The sequence below is a fragment of the Uloborus diversus genome, unplaced genomic scaffold (assembly GCF_026930045.1).
Source record: "Uloborus diversus isolate 005 unplaced genomic scaffold, Udiv.v.3.1 scaffold_149, whole genome shotgun sequence".
Classification (NCBI taxonomy): Eukaryota; Metazoa; Arthropoda; class Arachnida; order Araneae; family Uloboridae; genus Uloborus; species Uloborus diversus.
Genome location: NW_026558198.1, coordinates 85,304 through 110,693, shown reverse-complemented (window position 1 = coordinate 110,693; position 25,390 = coordinate 85,304). Strand labels below are relative to the sequence as shown.

Below are 25,390 nucleotides of genomic sequence, written 5' to 3'. Positions count from 1 at the left end.
AACCAGGAAGAGGGGTAATGCCATAGATGGAAACTTTATAAAAGAACCAATGAAAGCAACTTTATTTAAAAAATATATTAGAATAACTGCAGCATAAATCATCATTTTCACTTTTTTTTTAAGTTACAAATATCATTACTGAATCAACTGTACAGTACAAACTATAGGGCATTTGTTCTCTTTACTACATGCCATACGTTACAGTACTGGTTTATTTTATGTCTTTCTTTCCCATTGATCATTGTTTTTGTGCACCATAGCAGAATTTTATGTTGAAATAAAACGGCTTTTTTTAAAAATACAAATAGGAATTCAGTTCTTTATGTAAGAAACAGTAAGGTATGGTTAAGAAAAGGTTTTTAACTGTTTAAGGTTGTGTTTACGCATGTCTAAAATGATTGGTTATGTTTATAAAATTTCTTACATACCTTTTTCCACAACGCGAAATTCCGACTTATGCGAGGGGTCTTGGAACGCATCCCTCGCATAAGTCGGGACTCGACTGTATATCAAAATATCGGATATTTTCGAACCCTGACCTTAACAGATAATCGCAAAACCCCACGATGACAGCCTTTATTTTAAAAATGCAATTCCACACTAGTTAAAATTTAAATCCACATTAATCGAGATAGGATTATTTAAAAATCATTTTCCCCACCAAATATTGAAATTTTTACGAACTTGATGTGGGGTAAGAACTTCATGTACCTTATTTTTCTGCTGATCTAGAAGAGTAGAATTCTTCTAAAGTTTGATTCCAAGAAACAGGTTGTGTCATAATGACACACGATAGACGTGAAACATTTTAACTATTCATCAAACACTTTTGAACTCAGATTGTGTTTCTTATTCATATTTTTACATAAAATTATATACATGTGTCTACTGATAATGATCATCTTCTTCCTTCTTAAGAAGAGAAATGATCTGTTTATGATAATTAAAGTAAGTAATTACAAATGTGCATACTGATCTCTGCGCTGCCTGAACGCAGTACATGCAACCATACAAAATGAGAAAGGAAGCGAGAAGAGTATAATGTCTCACTTTTCTCCAATACCTGAAGGCAAGCAAGCCACTGCTTTCCTTCTAACCGACATTGCTTATCCCCACCACATTTCATCACACAAAAAAAGGTTGGATTATAACTTCAAAGCCCTCGCATAAAAAGTTTCAGTTAAAAAATCTTTGATTCAGCATTTTATCATAAAAGTATTGATATTTCAACCCGCAAAACTTTAAATGTACCTAATTTAGACAAACAAGAGCTGTGGCTGGGAGGACTTTTACAATCTCAAAAACCCATGATAACGGTCCTGATCTCATAGGTAATTCAACACTTGTTAAAACTTAATTATGTATCAATCATGGCCATAATTATTTAAAAATCATTTTCTCAATAAAAATAGAAATTTTTACTAACCTGAAGCGGGGTGATAGCATGCACTTTATTCTTCAGGTGATAAAGAAAGAGTAGCATGTAAAGGAAATAACTAGGCAACCTAAAAATTAGTAAACCCTAATTAGAGCATAATAAAAAGTACCAACACACTACTTGAAACGAACTTAGAACATCTCAGTTTTCTGTTTATGATGGAACACACAGTGAGTGACGTGCTTGTTGAATAAAAAAGAGTAAATTACCAAAATAACCAAAACTGCCTACAATTCATTAAATTTTTAATAAAATAATACATTTTAAATTGGCTCGCTCAACCTAAAAAATCGATAAAAACTGCCGTGTATCAAGCAAATGTTCTACTTCATATCCACCTCAAACGCTTTGGCAAATTCATGTGGTGACATTAATTTCATAATCGAACTGACATTTTTTTTTACAATTTTTAACTAATAAATATTTGGCAGAAAATCATAACAAATCGTTTTTCCTTCAATCTAAATGTTATTAAAAGATACTGCCAGCAAGCATTGAAAGTTCTATAATTTATAAGCATTTTATTTCCTCTGCATCTCCTCTCAAAAAAGAAAAATTTGACACTGTAAATACTTACGTTGCATAAAGAGAAGATTTAACTTGGAGTTTTATAGCTTGAAAGAATATTAAAAACGATACATAAGTCAATTTTTGTCAATGATCAAGAAAAATAAAAACCCTAACATTAAAACATAAGTTAAAATGGGTTTTAATATCAAGTCACATTTAATTTTTTAAAAAAATTTCTGCAACATACAGCATTTATAATACAAATCACAAGTTAAGACATCATCACGTACATCACAAGTGTATGTTTTGTTTACTTTCACTCGTCGCCAAGCACGAAATTGATCGCGCCAAACCGAATACAGAGATCTATGGTTAAAAAAATTTAATTTACCACAATTTAAACTTTTGCCGTGTCTTAAAGTGTTGTTTTTCAATAACGTTGTGATTGGAATCATCGATTTAACTGGAAAACTAACTATAAAAGACCCAAATAAAGTGTCAGAAGGGAATTTTAGCACACTGGAACACATGTTCTTGATATAATTACGCGATAGTTAAAGAAATAGGAATGGACTCACTCAAGTAAAGCTACACACGTATAATTTGAACATTGTAGAACAGTAATATGAGCATTAAAATCTTGGACTCACCTTTATTTCTATTTCTATTCAAGAGTCACAACTGACTACAACTGTATTTATGTCGAGGTCTGCATACTAGTGCCTTGCCTCCATTATTTTATATACCGATAGATGGCAGCACCATCCACCGGATCGAACAGTTAATGAGAATTTAGAAGTAGTCCAAGAGCTAATAGCTACCTGGTACTAGCACCCCCAGAGGTATCGTTTCACTTGGAGGACATTGAGACCACGAGCATATATAACGTCGCCCAGTCCCCCTTTAATGACGACGGTGGGTCTTCGACCAGCGGGGATCGAACCCGAGCCCCTCCGGCCCCGAGTCCAATGCCCTACCGATCAGGCTACCACGGCCCGACTCACTTTTAATTTTCCAGATTCTGGGTTTTTCCACAGCACTGTCATACGCTCCATGTTATAATCCTACGGGAGAAGAAGAAAACACTGCCTCAGGCGGTCTTCGACCAATAGGAAAATGATGCCGCGTTGTCGCAACTCTGAAAACTACGTTCGTTTTCATATAGGGACTCTAGACGAACCTAAGTAACCGGTTACTTACCTCAGCGTTCTATGATCACCGGTTACCATTCTAAGCTGTTGAGTGGTTGAATGGAGCAACGTGATCATTAGCTGTCAAGTGATTAACTAACCGGACGCTACCGGTCGTGCTCGTCGAACGTAAGCAAAGGTACACTTCTTCTGCTCTATATGTGTCGCGAAGAGAAGCCTTTTACAAAGATCTCTTTTCTTTTTTACTACTCCAATTACTTAATGTAGTGTAATGTGTTTTGTTTGGTTCATGCATGTTTGGTCATGTTTTTGTCCACTTGATTTCATTTTAATAAATTTGTTTCTATCATGTAAAGAAATGTAAACTTTGGTTCAAAAACCAGTTCGAGTGTTTAAGAACATTATTTGTGCTTTTTTAGCTGCCAAAGGTGAAACTGGTGCGATTTTTAAAGGTACAATTTTATAATTATTCCCCCCCCCCCCAAAGTTGGAAATTTATTTCATGTTCTACATCTATTGTGTCTACGAAGGTAGAATTATAAGAACTCTTTACAAAAATGACTTGTGATTTCTGTCTGTTTCTCGTCACTTCGAACAAAAGAAGCGGCGCCATTTTAAACAAAAGACTGGCTCCGTCGGTATCTTATTCTATCTCTGATTTTTTCTCATTTCATTTTCATAAAACAATGAAATCACTTAGCTTTAAAGTTCGAAACTATAAGTTAAACAGCATTGATTGATATTCGTATTAGAGATGCACCAAACACCGTATTTTGCCAAATATCGAATATTTAGTAATATACTACAGTTTATCATTGTTAACTTTCATTACAATGATCAATTTCTTGGATTGTTTTTAAACAATAATTGATGTTTCATACGGTGTAAAACTTTAAGTGAGTTTAATGTGTCATAATATTTGAGAAAATGTGAAAAGCAACATAATTTAAATTTAATGTTTGAGTGGATTCAGGGTTCGTACGCCCTTGAAAAACCTTGAACAGTGCTTGAAAAAAGAAAGTTCATTTTCAAGTGCTTGAAAACCTTGAAAAAGTTTTTTAGTGCTTAAATTCTCTCAAAAATCAACGAATTGTGCTTAGAAGTTTTAAAAAAGTATTTCACCAATGCAATTTTCTGAACATGTGTTCAGTATGCAACATCGCGAAAAATTGCTTCCGTGTTTGGGATTTCAATCCTTTTGCATCTTGTAAATATTTTGATGCTTTTTACAACCGAAAGATATTTTGTCATATGGTACCTTAGATTAGTTTATTTTTTGTTTAATTTCATTAATTAACAAAGAAATTAATTTTGAAACCATGACAGCATTGAACTTACTCGGGTTTCGCGGAAAATTGCTCTTGTGTTTGAAATTTCAATCTTTTTGCATCCTGCAAATATTTAAATATTTTGGCTAATCAAATGTTAGTTTCGCATATGCTACCTTAGATTAGTATATTTTTTGTTTAATTTTAATGAAAAACAAATAAATTTATTTCATGGGAAACATGCCACGTTGAACGAACTCAGACTTTTCGAAAAATTGCTTCTCGTGTTTGTCTTTTTTGCATCTTGCAAATATTTAAATATATTCACTAATCGGATGTTATTTTCATATTTGCTACCGTAGATTAGCATATTTTATGTTTAATTTCAGTAAAATATAAGTTTATTTTATGGGAAACATGACAACATTAAACTTAATTCGCGAAAATTTGCTTCCCTTGTTTGAGATTTCAATCCTTTTGCATTTTGTAAATATTTTTATATTTTTGGCAATTAGTAGTTATTTTGACACTGCTACATCAGATTAGCTTATTTTATTTTTTTATTTTAATAACTAAAGAGTTAAAGAATTTATTAACTTGGTCTTGTTTAATTATTTGCTTATTTATTTTTGCAATTTTGAATGATTATCTTTACCTAATTTTTGGTCATAATAGATTTTTAAAAAAAAAATTTAAATTTCAGCAGTTGAGCACCTAACAAATTAACTTAAAGTTTGTATTTTAAATATAAAGTTGATTTATATAATTTTATTTATAAGTACATCATTTTTTTATGTCTGCTAAAATAAATAAGGTGTATAACAGGGGTGGTTGTGTTATGATTATTCACTTGAAATCCAGTAGTGTTCGTTTTTATGCTTTTACCTCCTTATATCTCCAATTTTCCCCTTTTCCTCAAATGTTCAAAATTACTACTTCATTATGGTTGTGGGTACTTGGAGCTTATTGAAAGAGGCTTTAATCAGCAAAGGGGTAGATAGCTTAAGGAGGGTCTTTTATCTTCATTTGGATCTAATAAATTGACCAGTACCAGCCTAGCTAAGCCCAGTGCCTGTTGCTGGTTATCAACATGCACTGGGCATGGTATTTCTATGCAGAATATTTTGACTTAATAAACTATTTTATGAATTGTATGCACAGCAAAAGTTATTGTTGTACATATGTATATTCAAGTCATAGGGGTCTTAGTTTTAAAAATTATTCCCCCCCCCCCCCCGCCCCATTTTGCTCTTTGAAACTCTCAGGTAATTTTTTATGAACTCACAAATCACAATTACACCTGAATATTATTGCCTTTCTGAATTTAAATTCTAATTTCAACAATAACCCATTTTTTCCCAAAATAAAACTACTTTTGTCATAATACATGTCAACTTCTTTTAAATCTTTTCGATTCCGAAATATGGCTCTATAAATCTGAACTTGCACATTTATTGTCTATTGCAAGTTAATCAATGAAAGCTGAATAGGCTCAAGTTTGCATTCAGAGTATTTATCACTGCTTAAGCTGCTTTTGTATATTTTGAGGTGTAGAGACTGGACTGTGAACTTTCATAAACTTTTCTTACTTCCTAATTTTTAAATTTACTCGAGGACAGTTGAAATGCCTTATTGGCTGAACAGCTAATAAATACATACGAATAATTGATTTGAATACTTATAAATGATTTGCAAACCTAATATTTTTAGAACTTAATAGTGCAAACTGAAATAACTTTCTGGGTAGTGTTTTTGTCCTAACCACCCTTATATTGTAATAAACCATTGTATGGTACTGGAAATAAATGTTGAAACCGGGGGGGGGGGGGGGGGGTGACTTCAAAAACTCCTCTCTGGCAATGCCATTGAACTTGGGTATTTTAGTTTCTTCCCATAAAAGTTAAAAGCACTTATGAAAAGGTTTTTTAAGTATTAATTTGCTGATTCTAGAAAATATACAAACCTCTGACTGCTGCAACCTTTGAAAAATCTCAAAATTAAACCTCTTGGTATCTGCTTCTCTTATGACCGAACTTTTCAAACATTTTCAGAAAGACTTTCAACGCAGTAGATCTTTCATCAAAGCGTCTCTTGTTGTAGAAAAAACAATTTTGTTTTCCTATACTTTTTTGTATTATTGCCTTATTTCTATGTGTTTGTAGTAAATGAAATCTGCATACAATATTTTTAGTACAAATTTATGATATTGCCTTGAAAACAAAAATTTTTACCTTGAAAAGTACTTGAAAAGTGCTTGAATTTTTTTCTGCCTAAAGGGTATGAACCCTGGGATTGAATTTAATCTACATTGATCATAATTTTTGTACTTTGGTACTTTTCTATAACTTTCTTTTGTTGCATGGGAAAATATGTGTTTGTTTATTGTTGAATAGTTGAATGTGTTAACTGTTTGATTTGGGAATTTGGTTTGTATTAAACCAAACCAAATATTCGGTGACACTGTTTTCGGTCATACTCTTAATTTTTCATTATTTTATACCAGGACACAAAATGGACCAGTAAAAGTGTTTAGAGCTGTAAAATTTTGTAGTGGACCAGTGATCAGATGATGTTTGTATACTGTGTTGCAAAATTCAGTCTTGTAATTTTTTTTGCAATATTGTGTTCCTCCCTCAGTTTGGGCTCCTGTAGTAGCCACAAAGGTGATTAGCTGCTCAAAATTTCTTCTTTTTTTATTTTGCAGCATTGTAAGCTCTGCTCAGGGTTCGTACGGGTCATGTAAATCCTGGATAGTCATAGGGAAAAAAAAAATTTCAGATATGGAAAATCGATATTTTCGTTCAACGTCCTGAAAACGTATTTAAAGTACGGATGCCCCGATAAGTAAATGTGCTGATTAATCGGCGAGTCACAATTATTATTTTTGATTCTGCCGATTTCTCGATCATATGTTTTCTCTTCTTTTGACTTTAGAAATAGTCGTAAGTTCATTGCTGAGAGGCTATTTATTTTTCTCCACCCAAGAGAAGTTATTTTCTCGAATAATTTTAAAATTTCATTCCAGTTTTTGATCCGACTATCACACTATTGTTCATAAAATTACATTATGCAAACTAAACATGAAAATATTGAGGGTAGTCTGTGGTCAGCAGGCTAATTTAGGAGCACTTATAATTTATTTTTTTAATTATTAGTAGCCATTTAATGCAATGAAAATTTCAGTTATCTAAAAGCACTAATGGTTAAGGAGAAAAGTATCAACACATAAAAGAAGTTGTTGTTGCAACGTTGTATATGTAGTTAAAATATTCAAAATTATAGAAAATTAAAGAAAAACATAAAATTTTAAAAAATAAATAATATTACTTCAGCCCTCAGTTTTTTCTTCTTTTTTAGTATGTTAATATTTTTTTATAATGAATTCAAAAATAAAAATTAATTTTTTTCTTGTTATGATATTTAATAATTAATTTTTTGTTGAATCAAAAATAAAAGTTGATTGTAAAATGTATAATGTAATCATATGCATGCAGTTCTGTGCAGATTAATTGGGACAAGCTCAAAATTTTTCACAAATCTTGTTCAATTGGTATTGGTCAACTTACCACGGTTGGGTTTTGGACTGTCCGAAACTGGTTTAGGACAGGATAGGTGGTTTTTAATGTAATCAGTTCGTATTTACTGCAATATTCACAATGCATAAATATAGATATTAATGAGGTTTAATTAATGAGTATTTGATAATATTTTTCTCCAAAATCTTAATTTAAAAAATATTTTACTAAAAAAAATTGCCAATAACTATTACATAAAAACTTCCTTATGTAACAGTTGGTTACGTATGATAAAGGGAAATACGCAACACTACCAAGACAACTAATTTCAACTCCATTTATAACAAAGGAATGCTATTAAATGTGCAATTTTTAGGTGCAAAAAAAAAAAGCTTAATTTTTTAAAAAGTTTTTGCAAATAATATTTACATGATGTTTTAAGGATTTTTTTTCAAATCATGGATTAAAGAACAAGAAGTTGATGACTAAACACTTACATAATAAAACTTGTGCTATTCTTTTTTATATTTATATTTTTAATATAATACGTTTTGTAACGAGAAAAAATTGTAACTTATTGCATTTAAGTCAATTTTTTTTTATTTTTATTTTGAACACTTTATTTTGCACAAATGCATAAATGACAAAAAATTTGATTTATGGTGAAAAAACCCCTCCTGTATACAAATTGAAATTTTTAACGAAGAATTTAATTTTTATGTAACTAGATTAAAATCAGCCGCGTAAATAAGTTACATATATATTTATACTTGAATTGGTCACGTTGAATAAATATATTAAATAGTAAAAAAAAAAAAAAAATGATACATTTTGTTCTGTTTTTGATATTTTCTCACAAAATATAGTTTCTCAAAAAAAGTTCTATACACAAGTGTTTTGAACAGGGTGATAAAAACCTTGCCAACCCTGCTTTCATTTGCACATGTATAAACATAGGGAAATTTGGTTACTATTATCAAAAAATAAATAAATAGAAATAAACTAATGCATACAAATTGAAAGTTTGATCAAGAATTTAACTTCTATGTAACTAGATTAAAGTCAGCTGCACAAATAAGTTAAATGTTCACATTGAATAAATGTTCAATATAAAACATTACTTTGATAGATTTTATTTTGTCTTTGATTTTTGTCACAAAATACAATTTCTCTATGAATATAGTTTTGGACACGAGGGTTTTGGACAGGACGGTAAAAACCACTGTGGCTTTTACTGTAGTGTCCCAAACTTTGCCAACCCTGCTTAAGACCCATTGTTATTCCAGTGAACTTTGCCATTACATGTTAACTGTTTACAGGGCCGGATTTAGGGGAGGGCAGGTGGGGCTACTGCCCTGGGGCCTCCACAACAAAGGGATCCCCCCCCCCCACAATAAAATTGTTACAAAATATCCTAACTTTCACGGATCAGCAAATTTTACGTTTTCTTCCCCACACATTCTTTTTTAACTTTGCAGGTCATCCTTACAACTTCCTGCTTCTTGAGCTCAAAATTTTAAAAGTTATTTGACGAAATGACTTGAATGGAAATTTTTTAAATCAAAAATATTGGATATATACATATATATCAAAAAATTCGGATATATATCAAAGTATTGGATATTTTCGAAAATATGATGACCTTTTCGAACCCTGATTAAGGGCTTCCACTCCTTCGTTGCCCCCGGGCCTCCACACTTCCAAATCCAGCCCTGACTGTTTACATTGATAAGCACTTTTATTCAACTTTAATACATGGAGATCTGGGAGTATCTGTTTGGCTAAAACCTTTTACAACTTCTGTTTTCTTTTGTGAAGATATGAGAAGTGGTGCTTTGAATGACTAACCAACAAGGTTTTATTTTTAAGGGGGATAATGCAGCTGTTATTTGAAACGTGACACTTCTCATGCTCTCTATTTTTCTCTTTCTAGCTTTATTCTGAACTAACTTTGGTAATTTAGCTAGGTTTTTATGAATGAATTAATTTGTTTTTCAGCCTCTGCTCTTTTTAGCTTTTACTTTGTTTTAATTTTTGTAATCTTCATATTTTCCTTTGTTTTTTAACTTATCTCACCTCCATCTTTGCCCTTCTGCAGCGGTCGGTGCCATTTGCGCAATTTGTTTCCGATTTAAATCTCGAACTCCCCGATATGAAACTTTTGTGTGCTGTTGAGTTAAAATGTTCGAATTGGGAGGAATTTATTTTTTTGAAATGTTTGCGAATAGGATAATGTATATTGTTTAAAATCTGTTTGAATACATGACCTATGCTCTATCTTTTGATTCTAATTACAGGAACTGCAATTGCAGGCACTGGGAAGTAAAAACAAAAGAAGATATTTAATTACTTCTGTGAAAGAGTGAGAAGAAATAAAATCGAGGAAAGATGAACTCCGTAAGTGAAACTATTTTTGTTTAAATTTTTTCTTTTAAAAACAGAACTGACGCCAAGGTAACCCAATGTTTTGGAATGTCAGTACCTTAGAAGGACGTGAGTCACGTTATGGTCATTTTACGGGAAAGAGGAAAAACTTTTTCTGGCTCATACAAAGGATGGGGCGTGCCCTCTTTTAACCCTGGTAAAAAATTGAAAAGGAGTTTTTTGAAAAGAATGACATTCACGTGGCTCGATATCAAATAGGCTTCCACATACAATGCACTAATGTGCGGAAAGTCGCAATTTTTCGACTTGGGTCAGTCTGGCTCTGGGGTGCAGATATTATCTTGAATGGATCATGGGCTTCTTCAGAGCAGGAAAGAAAATGGTGTTAGAAAGTATTTTGAAATGAACCCTAAGTTTTGTGTGTGGGGACTCGCTGAAACGACACTTGCTGAAAATTAAATTCCAGTTAATCAACCTTTTTTTTCCCTCCCTTACATTTTCAGTTTGAACACAAACTGTTTGATTTCTTTTCTACGTCACATTCAACATTTTTGTATGCAAACCCGGGTTCACAATTATGTATCGATTGATATGTACCATGATACAGTTGACTCTCTATATAACGGCGCTCTATTTAACGACTTGCTCTATTTAACGACAGCTTTCCATGGTCCCAAGTTGAACTTATTTTTTAGTTTATTTATTTTAGTTTCTATGGACCAATAAATTTTTGGTCAGATTTTAAACACGTTTCCAATGTTCATTTCTTCACATTAACATTTGATTCTGCATCTTCCACTGGTATTATCTCTGCTTGTATAAGCATGTAACATTGTAGTCTGACTTACGGAATTTAGCCTTTTCGGCTTTTCGTTTAAACATCGTAAGTTATCAGAATTCACCGGAAGTTTTTCACAATAATGATGATCATACGAGCTATTCTACTTTCCAAAAAGCGAAATGTGAGGTGTTGCTTAAGGGAGGCAAATAGTTAAAAACAACCAAAAACTTGAGACTTTAATTCAATTGGTTTTTTTTTTCTTGCCGTGTCAAGACTTTTGTATAGAGTATTAGATATAGTTTGTATATTGTGTCTTGCAGATGTGGGATTTTAAAAGTAAGAAAAACTATTTAAAATGTAAAAAAAGAAAATAAATAAATATAATAAAGTGCAACAGTCAAATAATGGTTTCGCTTAAAAAAAAAAAAAGCCAAATATCTGCTTTTGAATTTTTTCCCCTCAGTAACGTGTGGGTGAAATTAGCCGAAAAAAGGCTAATAACAACCAAGCCTGGCAACCCTGAGCAAGTTGATGGCCTTTAAAGGTAGACCAACGGATGTGGAATGGTAAGTTCGGGAGAAATGAAGCAATGGAAACTGAATTTCATTTTAAATAACATTTTATTCAAAAACATGTGTAAAATGTAAATAGGCAAAAACAATCAAACATTTATAAAAAAGAGCACATCCCCTATTAACAATTCAATTATCATAATACCCCCCAACAAACAAATATCACAGAGAAAAAAATCACAGGATTCAATTACTGAAAAATTATCAACAGTTCTAAAACGTTCCTAATATTTTAAAAAAATTACCCTACGCCATGCCACAAACAGGGTTTAAGCTGGGTTCAAAAGTTCTTTAGCATAAAAGCTAAAATTGATGGAAAAATGTTAGCAAAATGCTAAAATGTTACACATTCTCATATATTTATATATGCCTCAGTGTGTTTCATCTCCAGTTGAAAATAAAATTCATATTTCATTTGTGACATTCTTGAAGAAATAAGTACAACAGCAGTTCTTTTAAAACATAAAATAAAAAAAGAAAACATGATTGGTGTTTAGAACGTTGCAGTTCCCTCCTCCTAATAAAGCAGTTTTTGGGGGGGACATAATGCTGGATAAGACTAATAGTTATTGAACTTAATTGTAGTTTAAACATCTCAGCTAAGATTTTAAAAAGATTAAGTTGATTATCGCCATGCACGCTTCCTCTCTAGGATCATACAATTCTTCTTTATTTAAAAAACTAATTTATTTTTTATTTGAGCAAAAAAGCGAAAATGCATTGCTTTATTTTCGCAATTCAGATAGTGTTTTCGCATTATGCGAAAAATGCGACCATAGCGGAAACCCTGTGCCACAATGATGATAGCTGTCCAGAAAACTATTTAAATAATCATACCACTGGAAGTCCATACTTTAAACTTGGCACACATAACAACGAAGGCAACATCCATCTGCCGGATGTTCAGACGAGTTGAAAATGTCCACTCGTGGACAGCAGACCAGAATCCATGGTCAATCAATCCCAGGCACATCCATGCCACAGAAACAGGCAGCAAAGGAAATTATTTGCCCAGCGTAAAGCAAAACAGGAAGCATCCACTAGCAGAGGATGCCTCATTGTATAGTGGATTCAATCCAGTCCGACCGGCTCCGCAATTGGGTATGTGCCAGACGAACCTTCCGTCCCTGTTAGGCCTAATACTTAAAAAAAACATCAACTCTTAAAATTTATATTCCTTAAAAAAACACCTTCGTTACTTGTAGGGCACTGTTTTAGAACATCCTGCACTGTTAGCTGGCTATCGAATCTTGTTACTACATATCTGAAAACCTCCACGTCCTCTGCGTGGATAAATCAATCTATTCGAGCACACATGCTCAAATCAAGACACACCGTCTGCAGAACGGAAGCAAATCATGAGAGATCGATTGATTGATTGACTTTCTATTTAAACCATCTCAGTTACCCCCCAGCAATGACGTGACGTCGTCAAAATTTACATCTGTTGCATCTGAAAGCAACTCACAGTTAATCCTTTAACTGTTGCTATTTCTTAAATTTATATTCTTGACTGCTACCAGCAGAAAGATCCTCAACTCATGAGCCCTGACGTCACGCCCGCCGACGGGCGAAACACGTGATTGACTTGTCGGGTGTTTAGTCACTTGGGGATTTCTCACGCTCAGGGTTTTACGCACACCGGGTAATTATATCATTTAAAACTGGGAATCAATTTCACAGACAAGTTTGAATTTACTGGTGAGTTTTAAACAATTAAAATACATTCTATCTTTCTACGAAATTGCTCCAAGAACCTGAAATATAGGGTTATGCTGACACAAGTTTAAAATTTTTTAGGGACACTCATTTTCATCGCAAGGGTCGCAAAGTGTGTGCTATATAGTTTTTCAGGGGCTTAAAAAGCAAAGTCTGCATTATTGTGATTTTTTTAAATTGTTTTTTTACAGAAAAAACACCGTGTAGATGAGCGAATGCAAAACTACAATTAAAATTGAAAAAAGTGTACAGGGTTTGAAATAACGCGCAAAAAATGGTTAAAATGCGCGAATAAGGTTGTAATTTTTCCCCCCCTCCCCCCTTTCCCCCGTAAATTCTTAAACTCGATAACGAACCCCTTAACGGGAAAGCGGAGAAGATTTAAAAAAAATTAATAAAGCTTCCGTCAATTCAAAGCAATTCAAGTTACATCGACGAATTCCGATTCGCTGGCATCGAAGAATTCCGATCCGCCGGCCGAAATGCGATTCGAAAGCTGCTGAAAACGACAGTCCGTTTTCGAAAAGTATAGGCAATTTTTTACTTTAACTTTTTAATCGCCAGAAAAAAAGTCTTTGTGCAGTAGAAATATTGTTCTAAACAATGGGGACCGAACCCCATTCGGATAATTAGATCCAGAAAATGGTCTATTTAAAAAAATAACTGAGTGCATGTGTAGGTTACTTAGTTGTGAAACATTTTATTAAAAATGAAATAATAAAATAAAATTGCAAAATTACTGAATAATTATTTGAAAATGTGTGTGTGTGTGTGTGTGGTTGATATTACACTAAAAAAATTATAATTTAAAAATGAACAAATATAAAAATGAAATAAAAATGAATTATGAAAAAATTCTAAACAAATTTTCAGAACCTAAAAAAATTCTCCCCCAAATTCAAAAAATCCCCCCTGCAATCTGAAGTAAAGGGGAACATTCCCCCCCCCCCCCGAAATTGAACCCTATTTCAAACCCTGTATGTATATATATTGTTAAGAGTTCGTGCAGCTTCAAACTTTCTTGAAATGACGACACAGTTCTTGAGAAAACACAGGAGATTTATTTACAACTATGTACAAGAAATATCGTTAAAAACTGCTAAATAAACCATAGCGATTTTAGGCAAATATCGATTAGCACCGTACACTCAACGGTCAACCACTTATTTACATCAAAATATGCAAAAATACAGCTGAAGGGCTTCACAAAACAGAGCTAATACATGCTCTCCAGCGCGCCGCTGACACGATTCACAAGCAAAAACTAAAACGAGACTGACTTCGAACTTGCCGCAGGGCTATTTATAAAACCCCGAAGAGAGCTCTCGAATATTCCGGAAAATCGTAGACCGATCTACGACCATCTCATATTTTCTTTTTATTCCATTCACAAATTTTATCATTCAGAAATGAGAGGACCGTATACGTCAGCTGAATGTTAGGGGGTGGTATGTACATCACAAAAAGTTATTTACGGGTTACGTTACTAAGATAATTTTAGATAAAAATAATTAAATAAACGCCAAATTTAGCTAGATTACACCAAATTAATCACAAAAATAATTACTATTTACAGAATTTGTAACAATATGTATATACACAACCACCCACAAGAACTGCTTGTTTAAATAAAAGCTATAATGAGATTTAAAATAAAAATGAATCTCTAAATTATTTAAAGGTATTAAAGAAAAACAAATTCTGTATTCAATTTATCCTTTAACATTCATTATTAATACTTTATTCTTGTTATTCAATGCACTATAACTTATTAGAGATCCTCTTGCCCTATTAGAAGCCCCTGGTCCTCTAAAATAATCCATTCTATTCCAACAAAAAGTTTTACTGTCAAAGGTAATGACTAAAAACCGGTACATTTTTAAATGCCAAAGCATTTCAGTTTCTTTGAAGTGAAAACCTACAAAAAAAAATATGATTCGGAGTAAATATTGTAACGATATCGACAATGTATAAAGTAAGTAATCTCCCATTCTAAGACTGACCCAGTGAGGTATTTTGTGAACCAGCACGTGATTCGCTACCCACCATCAAGACAGTTTTGCCAGATTGGGGGAAATTTCCCCATTTTGGGGAAAGCTGGTGATCTCTGGGGAAATGAGTTTTGAGGGGAATTCTTTTGGGGAAAATTTTTTTCTTGGGAAAAACCTGGGGAAAGAAAAAACCTCGGGGAAAAAAGAATTTGTTTCATATTGAGATTCACGACAAGAAGTTACATTATTTGTATCAAACAGCGTTGGTTTACCTTTGATCAGCTTTATGGAATTCGCATTTCGCATTATGTGGAATATTATGCTACGGAATTTCGCATTAATGTTCTGCGTGAGTAACTACTTGATACGTGAAACGGGTAAAAATAAGTGTGATGAAGAATGTTCTTGGATAAATATATACAAAAATCATAGTTTAAATGTACATACAGAAGCAGAGTAGTAAATGCAAGTAGAAAAAAAAACATTTGGCTATTTCTTATCTTTCGGACAGGCGCTTGTATTTATGACTGGCACCCGCATGGCTTTGCCCGCAGTAGAAAATTAAAAGGTGTTTTGGTTCCCCCGTATATTTACAAATAATGCATGATGAACTTCTCGCCAATTGGCTTGCCCACGTTACGGTTCTACGTTATAATAGCTTGGTAATTTACTCGTCCATCTTATGATCATTTTGCTCGGGAAAATGTTCTTTAATTTGGAATAGAAAAAGAACAAAATCGAATTTCCGAAAAATCGCTTCAAGGTGCACACCCCTATGCTACAAATTAATTTTGTGCCAAATTTCATGAAAATCGGCGTAACGGTCTAGGCGCTATGCTCGTCACAGAGATCCTAACAGACAGAGAGATATCCAGAGACATAGGCGGATTTAGGACTGAGTTCCTGGGGGGGCAGGATTTTTTTTTTTTTAGCAACATTTTTATTGCCCACTCTCATGTTTTTGTATGTTTCCTGCAGGGTTGGCAAGTTTTTGCCGGGGGCGGAAAAAACATGGTTTTAAATAAAAGAAATAAAAGTACGAGTTTTTCCAGGCAGCTGTGGAGAAACCGAATTATCACATTCTTTTAACCATGATGATAGAACATGGTGGTTTCGAAAATATTTATGCACTTCTACAACATGTTTTATAATGCTAGGTGGTGTAATAGCTTCGCCGAGTAGATTTAACCAGTGAGAACTGCATCCATGTGTGGTAATTATTGAATAACTGAACATCCTCCCCAACACATTTTGAAGAGATAATCCCTTCCTTCCTCATACCAAAGAATTCATGTGCGTCATCACACCAAACAACACATTGGCATTGAATCCACAGGGGTAACTTCTTGCTGATAATTGATAAAAGGCTTTGCCATTTTCTGTAGAGTGAGCTAGTATCACTAAAAAGTAGAGTGAAGAAAGAATGCACATATTGATCAGCTTTTTTTTTCTTCTTTTTAAATAATTCTATTGGCTATCCATTTTCCCAGTAAGTGAGAAAAAATGCATTATTTCTTTACTAATGAAAAGTTGATATTTTTCTACATTCAAGTAAATATTCTGTTATTAATTAAATAGCTTAAAAATCTTAGTGGGATCAAAAAAAAGTGATTAATTAAGTATGTGTATATATACAATTAGAATTCAAACTTTTTATTAATTTACTAAGCTTAAGTAAACATTCTTTGTTTTAGCATTGAAGGAATTGGCTCATTCTGAAAAAATTGTTTTAGCAAACATTTAAAATCTTAAGTTTTGCAATCCCAACATTTGTTTTTTATTTATTTTTCACCTTATAAATTAGAAGTAACATGGTAAGACATAACTAAAATATTAAAGCGCATTATTTATATTATATTGTCACTATTTCTTGATTAACAATATAATGCTACTTTATATGCAATTTGGTTTTTGCCGTTTTTTCCATTTTTGCTGGTTTTTTCCATTTTCGCCATGGTTTTTTCCACTGTCCCAGCAAAAATACCTTTTTGCCGGCAAAAAACCCAACCCTGGTTTCGTGTGATGCATAAGTCCATGCTTTACTTTTTTTGTGTGTCGTTTTTCATTAATGTGTGTTTTCATGTTGTCCTTTTTGAATTGACCTTAAGAGAGGGAGCTGGTATCAAGAGAGTGAAGCAGGGCTCCCTTTTTAGTGGGAAATAGAACATCTCCAATTTTAGGGGGCCGGGGGTTTCTCCCTTGGAGGAAATTTTGTAAAATGGATATAAAATTCTGTGTTTTGAAGCCTTATAAATGTTAATTGGATAGACATAAAAATCGATAACTAGATTATACAGTTGTACAGTATTGTTCAAAAACAGCCATTTTAAGTTTGAAAGAAAAAATAAACTATAGATTTCACATTACAACAACCTTTTTTTATGTTAAATAGAAGGGTGCAGAAATCGAAAAGGAATAGGGTAGTGTATCATTTTTTCCCCCCTGGCTAAACAGATTAACAATATGCAGTAGAAGTAATTGGAGCCCACTTTTCTTAGGATTTTCAAAGACTTATCTAATTATTTTCAAGGACTCTAGAATAAATAAAATTATGTAACGCACTTCATTTGTACTTTCCAGTCTCTGATATTTTAGTACTTGATTGTAAATTTTTGCAGTCCTGTTCTAACTTTTTGAGAAATAGCTATTTTAAATTCAAAAGAAAAAAGAAACCATAGATTTCTCATGACAACAACTTTTCTTCAGTTGCAAGTGGGGCAGAAAACAAAAAGAAATAGAAGTAGTGTGTATTTTTTCCTGTGCTAAACAGATAGACAATATACAGAAGAAGTAAGACAAAAGCAATCAATATAAAAGAATTTCCAAAATGCTGCATTCAGGATTGAATAAATAGCAAGATATGAACCCTGTTTGTAATTCACTCTTACCTGCAAATTTTTGCTTGATTTTTTGTAATTTTTACGAAAATTCGTCAGTTTTTACGGTTAAAGGATTTGTACGATTTTACCAATTTTTGTTACGTTTTTATAGACTTTTATAAAATTTCAGTAAATTTTTTCAAAACTTTTGATGACTCAATTATTTAGAGTTCAATAATGACAAGGACTGACTTACTTAGATTTAGATGATTATGACTTACCTTACTTTTCAAACAGCATTTATAAAGTAAGTAAAATTGTACTCTCCCTCCAAGTAAAAAGATTCATTTAATTAGAATACTCAGATAACTGAAATTTATTCAGTTTGCGGTAGTATGAATTCTCTCTCTCTTTTTTAAGAGAAAAAAACTCTCTCTCTTAAAAAAAAGAAAGTGAGAGAGAGAAGGAAAAAAAAACTTTTTTAGAATTTCTCAAAAAAAAAAAAAAAAACAATTAATCTACAAGAACATAAATATTATGCACAAATACGCTTGAAATGTGGACACAAATCAAAACGAGTAAGTCGTTCTGTTAGCGCGAAGGGGAGGGGGGAGTTTTTTCTCCTTTGCTTTAGGTTCTAATTTGTTAAAATAATCGTCAATTATTATAAGTGTTGCAACGTAATGTATAGCTCATTTAGCCTGTATTTTCATTCATATACTTGCCTAAATGGTTTTCAGTCCAAAATAGTGAATTTAGACACATTTTCAGCACCCTAGTGACTGCTGTACTATTTGTATTTAATGTCCGTTTTTCTCCCATCAGAAGAATCTAAAAAAAGAAAAATTCATGATTTTTTTGTTTTACGATTTTAGAAGATGTGTTGTTGCTATATAAAGTCCTCCCATAACTGGAGGCATTGCCCCCTATGCCCCTCCCCCCTATAAATCCACCCATGCCCTTCTCAACTACTCAAAAAAGAAAAAAAATAATATTTTTCTTTTTTTTAAATTTTTGGAAGATGTGTTGTTACTACATTGGGTCTTCCCAAAACTGGAGGGAGCATTGCCCCTCTGCCCCCATAAATCGCCCATCGACAGAGACTCTCAGTTTTATCATTAGTAAAGAAGATAAAGAAAGATAAAGATAAAGAAGATTTAAAAAAAAGTTAAAATGGGAAGAAAAAGAAAGTTTGGGAATTTTATAAGAAAATTTGGCTATTTAGGGGAGAAAAAACAATTTCAGGAGACAAAAATATTAAAGGAAGTCGATTCATTTTATGAAAATATTAGTGGAAAAATAATTTTTGAATTTGGGGAATTTTGATAGAAAACATGGCTTTTTGGAGAAAAGTAAGAAGGGATTTGGGGAAATCTGGATTTGACCATCTGGCAACATTGCATCAAGATACACATTTCGTTGAATTTCTTTTTAGCGACAATTTTCCTCGTTGATTAGTCACAGCTTCATTTTTACGCTACAAGGATCGACAAATACCTACTATAATTGGCTATATAAGAAGACAGATTTCGTGCAGAACACGTAGAAGTTTTTGTTTGCTCCACTTTGGTAAAAAAAAAAATTTTGACAGACTATAAAAAACAGTATTTTACTTGGATGTACATCAAAGTAAGCACATTCCAGTTTACACATTCCGGTGTTGCCAGATTGTCAAATCCAGATTTCCCCAATTCCCTTTCAACTTTTCAACAAAAAGCGATGTTGTCTATCAAAATTCCTCAAATTTAAAAAAAAAAAAATTCCTCTAATATTTTCATCGAATGAATCGACTTCCTCTAATAGTTTTGTCTCTTAAAAAAAAAAATTCCAAAAAGAGTCAAATTTTCTTATAAAATTCCCGAACTTTTTTTTTCTTCCCATTTTCGCTTTTCTTTTTTATCTTCTTTATCTTTCTTTATCTTTACTAATAATAAAGCTGAAAGTCTCTCTGTCTGGATATTCTCAGGATCTCTGTGACGCGTATAGTGCCTAGACTGTTCGGCCGAATTTCATGAAATTTGGCAAAGAATTAGTTTGAAAGCATGGGAGTGTGCGCCTTTAAGCGATTTTTCGAAAATTCGATGTAGTTCTTTTTCTATTCCAATTTCGAGAACATTTTCCCGAGCAAAATTATGATAAGATGAACGAGTAAATTATCAAGTTATCATAACGTGGAACAGTAACGTGGGCAAGCCAATTGGCGAGAAATTCATCATGCATTATTTGTAAATATACAGGGGAACCAAAAGACCTTTTAAACTATGGGCAAAGCCGCGCGGGTGCCACTAGTCATAAATACAAGCGCCTGACCGAGAGATAAGAAATAACCAAATTTTTTTTTCTACTCGCATTTACGACTCTGCTTCTGTATGTACATTTAAACTATGATTTTTGTATATATGTATCCAAGAATCACACTTATTTTTACCGTATCAACTAGTTACTCACGCAGAACATTAATGCGATTTCCGTAGCATAATATTCCACATAATGCGAATTCCATAAAGTTGACCAGAGCAAAACCAGCGCTGTTTGATACAAACAATGTAACTACTTCTTGACGGGAATTTAAACATGAAAAACAAATCTTTTTTCCCCAGGATTCCCCAAGAGAAAAAAAATTTCCCCAAAGAATTCCCCTCAAAAAACACATTTCCCCAGAATTTCCCCAGAGAGCACCAGATTTCCCCAAAATGGGGAAAATTCCCCCAATCTGGCAACACTGACACATCCTCCGCCCAAGAAAGGGCAACTCTCTATTACCGCGAAAGGAACTGTCCTTTTCCGACTACCTCTACGACTAGGGTTTGATTTGTGAGCCACGTTGTCTGTCCTAAGAGCTCTCTTTTTTTCCAGGGAGATGGCTGTAGAGCGAATCGCGAGCTGCCGTCAACGTCGAAACGGCGATCCGAAGATTCGGAGAAAGAACCTCCCAGGTAAATATCTGCCGATGAATCCTCAGAAAGTACTTGCACGGTAATCTATTGTAAGCTGAGAAGGGATCCATCCCCTGAGTCATATTTGAACTTATTCATCTTAGTCAGGGTTCGCAGATATATATATCAGTCGATCTATATCATGATATACAGTGCAGAACCTTTTATCCGGGAACCAAAAAACCGGAAAACCAGAAAACCAGCAATTTTTTCCCAATTTTCCTCCATTTTTTAAAAATATGCATTTTTGGCAATTTTTGAAAAACTAAGATCTTTTTTTTGAAATACCTAAACGAATATGAATGGTAACTTAATGAATATAATGTTAATCACGTATAACTTGAGAAAATGTTTACGAAAACGAACTTCAAAGGGTTATCATCCTTTACGAGGAGCAAAATTTCGGAAATATTTTCTTGAATTAAAAAGTACACTCGTAAGTCTGAAATTTTCATGTTTAATTCCAACTGAAAACTAAAGAAATGAATATTGTCGTATTCTAATGCAATATTTTATTTAATGGCCTTTAATTAGAGCCGTTTAGAGCGTAAGTAGCGTCGCAAAAGTGCGGGAAACGCTGGAAGCCAGATTCGAGAATTTTCCACATAGTGTTCGTGAAACTTAGAGATCGTTAAACGCAAGACTGTAATAAGGCTGCAAGAACTCACAAATAAAATTTCTATTGATATTAACTTAATGCAAAAGCAGTAAGAATCAAAAACTACCGTAATTGCAAACAGAAAATCTTTACAAATAATTTTAAAAGAAAGAAAAAAAAAAACGCGTTCATAAAAGCAAATTCTTTTTATACACTACAGTAAAAAAAAAATCGCACATTTACGTTCAGACTTTTTCTTGCCCATATCTTCATTTTCTTTCGTTTAGAAACATCGAAAAGTGGTGGGGGTTTTTTTCTTTTTCAAACTGAATGTGAGGGTCTAAGGTTATGTGAATAACTTACGTTTTTTTGGAGTTTAAATTATTCTCTCACTAGTAGTTTTTAATATTTCGATATGTAACAGCATTTCTGAACTGTTTTCTTCCTATTTTAATCTGCATTACTATTTATTACAGTAATTTAATTTTTATAAACAATCGGCCAATAGCGCTTTTTAGCGATCCAGAAAACCGGGAAATTCAGATATCTCCAGGATAGCGATGGTCCCAAACTTCCCGGATAATTGGTTCTCTACTGCATATCCGATATTTATTTTGAAAATATCATGATATTTTGATATTTTCTATATTTATTTTTCCAAATACAACATTTTCACTAAAAAAGGTATGTAAATCATATTAATATTGTTCATTTTTCTTAAAAATAACCAAAAAGTTATGTCCCTATATTTTATGATGTATTGATACATCATTAATATAGCAAAGTAATATAATATTCCTTTTTTATTTGTATTTTATATTCATAAAATTATTAGTAATGTAATGATTTTAATTCATAGTGAAATTGCCTAATTAAATATTAAACATTGCTCAGAAAAAAAGAAAATGTCTAATCAATGTGCACCGACAACTGTAAAAGTAGCTAATAGAAGATGTTAAATTAAATCCATTAAAATTGATGGAAATGTAAAATGAAATATTAGACATAAAAAATGAAAGAAACCTTAATTTTAAATCTACATATTGTAATAATAATATAAGAAAATAAAGAGTGATTTGACCATGCATTTACTATTTTGAAGACTTTAGTTTGTTTTGGTTGAAAATTTCGGATATAATATCAAAATATCCGATATATACCAAACTGTCATTGACGTAGATCAGAACTTTTCTAATAAAATAATAATAATAATAAAGTAATTAAAAATAAATAAAAAAACTCAAGAAAACAATCTGTTTTAAAAAATAAATAAAATTAAAACGATAGCTAAAAATGAAAAAAGGAAAGAGCGTTGAGATTTTTTTGGGGGGGGGGATTTGTGCCGTTAAACTTCGGGGAGAGGGGCACCCTTGTGAAAGTAACTAGTTCAATTAGTGTTCACTCTAGAAAAAAAAAGGGCAGGGTGCTGGTCTTTAAAAGGGGCATTATTTATTATAAAAAGGGCACTATTTTAACGTGGTCTTCCCCCATCCAAGACCAATGACGCACCTCTCAAAAGTACTGACCCCCCCCCCCCAAAAAAAGAAGAAAAATGGCATCTTAAAACACCTTGCAAAAATTTCATCCATTCCTCTACCATGAGCACCCTTCCCCCCTGAGGGGCGTGCACAGCGGGGGCGGGGGAGAAGGGGCACCTCTTGGGGCCGGGTCTGATGCTCAAGGGGGTCCAATATTTTTTAAACTAGGGGTGAAATATGGAGGCAAACAACATAGAGGGGGACCCGGAAAAGACATTTGTGACGGGCCCTAAAATTTCTGTGCACACCCCTGACCCCCCCCCCAATCGCCACCATTGACTTCAGTATTGGATATCATTTCTTCCAGAAAATGCACTTACCTTAAGGGTTAAATTGCCCCCCCCCCCATGCCAACTAAGCACATTTTTCAAACTCCATAGGAACATTTAGCTAATGCTGAATCTTAGCTTTGGGTGTGTTTCAACATTTTCAGGCTATAATTGTGACTACTTTTCCTATAAGAATAGAAAATTCTAGGCATTTCAAAATCCTTTGAATTTCAATGTATGATGAACAGTATTTAATTACGGATCCTTCCTTCCTATCTAAAAACTGCCTAGTAATGTGCTTAATGCCATTAAGTATTTTAGTAGACATCAAAATCATGATGAATGTAAATTCAACTTTTAAAACATATTATACTTCAAACAGAATAATTATTAAAATACTGTGTGCAGTGCTTCAAAAATGCAGTCGTAGCAATATTCAAAACAAAAAAGGTTTTATTTGAATGCCTATTGTTGGATTTGACACAACTTCATGACACAAATGTGTTTGCAGATGTATGCGCTACCCAAGTAGCTGGGGACAATCCAAGATTTTAATTTCACTGAAAAGTTTTCTGAAAATTTAATACATCAGCATTTTATTTTTGTGATTTTTTTTAAAAGCAATATTATAGTTTTTTATATATATAAAAAAGAAACAGTAAAAGATCATTTTAGTTGGAAAAAGCATAAGTATGTCAAAAGTATGTTTTTAATTATGTCAATAAGTTTTTTTTTTTTTTAAATAATCTGTTAGTATACAAATCGTATTCAAGGATAATACAAATAATCAGCAAAAAGGAATGAATGAATATTTCGCAGCAGAAAATTTCCCTGGCAAATTTTACACAGAACAATATGTTTCCATTTCAAACGTTCTTTTTTTTGGGGGGGGGGGGCGGGATAAAAATCAAGATAACAATGAAATACCCTTGTATTTCGGTTCAGTAGTACTTTGTACTGTGTACTACTTAGAAAACAATTAGAAAGTTCACCAATCAGAACCAGATGCGAAAAGATTGATTCACAATCATTAGCAATGCGCCAAAATTAGCTAAGCCTAATTTCCACGTGCAAAAGAAAAACGGACACAAAGGGCTGAAACGCTACGAAAATTGCCTATTCATACGATGTTCATTGCTCAATTCAACATTCTATTTCAAAAATAACTTTTATTTTGGTGAAGATGCCGTTTTTGTTACATTATTTTCGTTAATCTTCCGATTTTGCAAGTGCGATTTTAGGGAAGTGATAGTTATAAATGGGGTAAAATCGATCTGTATTTGACCTTGAAATTGTTAACTAGAACAATAAATATGAGTTTTAAGACGATAATTTCACAAACTTAGTTATTTCATTTTTTTTTTTTCAAATTTTTTTATTTATATATATTTTTAAAAAATTTTCGCGGATTAATTCAACAGGATTCGTGGGCCCCGTTTGGCTCGCGGGCCATAGATTGTGCATTCCTTAGAGTCTAAGGAATTCAAGCACTAAGTTAACTTTCAAAACTTTATCAATTACTTCAAAAAAAAAAAAAAAAAACGCTCTTTCCAATCCTTTTACAAGGATTATCAAGAGCATACGAACCCTGCTTCTGTTCTGTTTTACAGGAAAAAAGAAAAAGAACAGCCTGAAATATTTCAGTAAACTTCATATTTTTTCGGCTGGCATCATCGTCAAGAACCGTGTATTTTCAAATCAAGAACCGTTTGCGTTTGCACTCGGATTTTTCGGACAAGAAATGGAACAGTTCATCTGCATCTGTTGCCTGTTCTTATCTGACAAGTAGTACCCCTTCTACTTTTCCTGGAACTGGCGCCCCCTGGTCCTACAGATGAAAATAATATAGGAAGACTACCTACCACCTTCCCTCTCTCATTGCTGATTCTCAGAAACTCAA

The 25,390-nt window shown here is 32.9% G+C and overlaps 1 long non-coding RNA gene across 1 annotated transcript in view; it reads left to right on the top strand.

The window, feature by feature from the left end:
• The first annotated feature begins 3,453 nt into the window (after positions 1–3,453).
• Positions 3,454–25,390, top strand: part of LOC129233003 (uncharacterized) — a 30,029-nt gene continuing 8,092 nt past the window's right edge. Inside the window, exons 1-3 of the long non-coding RNA XR_008581419.1 lie at positions 3,454–3,551; positions 10,180–10,279; positions 21,006–21,085. This is a non-coding gene — a long non-coding RNA (uncharacterized LOC129233003). The remainder of the gene's footprint in view (positions 3,552–10,179; positions 10,280–21,005; positions 21,086–25,390) is intronic.